The sequence below is a fragment of the Belonocnema kinseyi genome, chromosome 1 (assembly GCF_010883055.1).
Source record: "Belonocnema kinseyi isolate 2016_QV_RU_SX_M_011 chromosome 1, B_treatae_v1, whole genome shotgun sequence".
NCBI classification, from domain to species: Eukaryota; Metazoa; Arthropoda; class Insecta; order Hymenoptera; family Cynipidae; genus Belonocnema; species Belonocnema kinseyi.
In genome coordinates this window covers 148,537,077-148,538,923 of record NC_046657.1, presented here as the reverse complement: position 1 = coordinate 148,538,923, position 1,847 = coordinate 148,537,077, and positions in this window count along the sequence as shown.

Sequence of the window (1,847 nt, the reverse complement as noted above, 5' to 3'; positions counted from 1 at the left end):
TCATAGTTAGCGTTTCTCTTTTACTATATAGCACCATGTATCTTATTTATATTAATGTGTTTCAACCCTAGTTTCTCCCGTTATAATTATGATATCAATTTTCTTTATACATTTTACTCTTGTGAATATTATTAATTTAGATTTACTCGCCGATTTACCTTATTTTATAGTAGCATGTTTACATGCGTGTTATTTTAGATTTAAATTCTATCTCGTGATATTTCTAACCATTATTTCTCTGTGCTTCAACTTAAACTTGCGACATTGTATATTTTAATTTGTTTATTTTTCTTGTCTGTATTTTGTATTTTGCGTACGACGCACCATATTGTCGCCAGTTTGAAATCAAGCTGGGCGGTCAATCACGCCGAGAGTAGGGATGGACGGGGCAGCCGCTATGTCCCTCCATCAGCGACGGGAGTGGCCGAGAGGACCGCGCCAATCGCCGACCGGCCCGCCTCTCGGCCGACGAACATAAAAGCGGGTGCGTGCAAGCGAAGGCACGCACTTCTGTTCGGGCTTCCAGTTGGATAACCTCAATCCCCTGGTTGCTTTCGGTACTTGTACCATTTTTGTTGAGAATAAAGTCCTTTCGTATCCAAAAATAATTCCAGGTCTCTCTTTCTCTCCTTCTCTCTTGAGAATTCTCTCCTTGATCCTCTGATCTACTCAACTCCTTGAGACATCTCTCTCTCTCTCCCTCCCCTCTCTCTCGTGTTCGGCAAGCGCACCCGAGTCCGCCGTCGTTAGGCCGCTCTCCGCGACGCCCTTTAGGCATCCAGCTTCCCTCAAGTGGAAGACCTCCGACCTTCCTCCTCCTCTTCCTCTACCTGCACTTCCAAGGCCACTGTCTGCCCAGTGGTCCTTCTTCTGGACTCTCTAAAAGTCCATTTTATCCGGCCCTCGACTTCTTCTGCCGCTTCTTCGGGCCGTCTGGTTAACTCCGGGCGTTACGAAGCTCCTGCCGCCTTGGCACCTCCAGGCAGCTACAGCGTCGGGGACCCTCCGCCCACCAACGCATGGACGGACTCGAGGCCTGGAAATACCTCTTGATGGTCAAGGGGGCCTCTCGCCTTCCGTTACCACCACCCGCCTGCCGCAGGACCCAGAAACAGTCGATGGCTCGACTAAACGCCTTCCTGTGGAATGGCTCGCCATGCCCAGGAAGACGCCAGGAGTCGTGGTACAGTAGCCTCTGCATCACCGTCACCCTCATCATTGTGATGAGAAGCCTCTACCCAGGAGGGTACTCGACGGGTCCTGATAACGACCCTAGAATATGCTTCTTATATGATCTGAAGAAACACTAAAATATTCAGTTGTTACAGTGTTAATCAAATTATTCCGTAATGGGTTACTAATTTTTTGTTATAATTAAAAAAGATGGAGATTGTTTACAGACCTCTCACATCCTCAATGGTTATCCTTTATTCTACTGGTAAATATAATTATATAATATACATAGCTAAAAATAATTCCTTTTTTTAAGATACAAAGAAAATACAATTTACGCGATTTGATCTATATTCTGGTGCAGTTAATATTTTGTAATAGATTTTTAAGACTATCGAAAACAAGGGCACGAACATAATCTTAATTTATTCCAAGAGAAACCAAAATCTACCTGCAGAAAAATTTACTCGAACTCCAAAGACACGATCACGAAAGATACGAGCGTCCCGGCTCCAATTGAGCGATCGCAATTTTTTACCCTCTACCCCCGCCTTATTTGAAAGTCTGACGCGCGTAACTGCGCGCTGCCTTGAATTCAACGAACGCGTGCACGTAGTAGGCATGTGTGCTTTCTTACGCAATATCACCAAAATCTAAGCATTATAGGAGTGGGA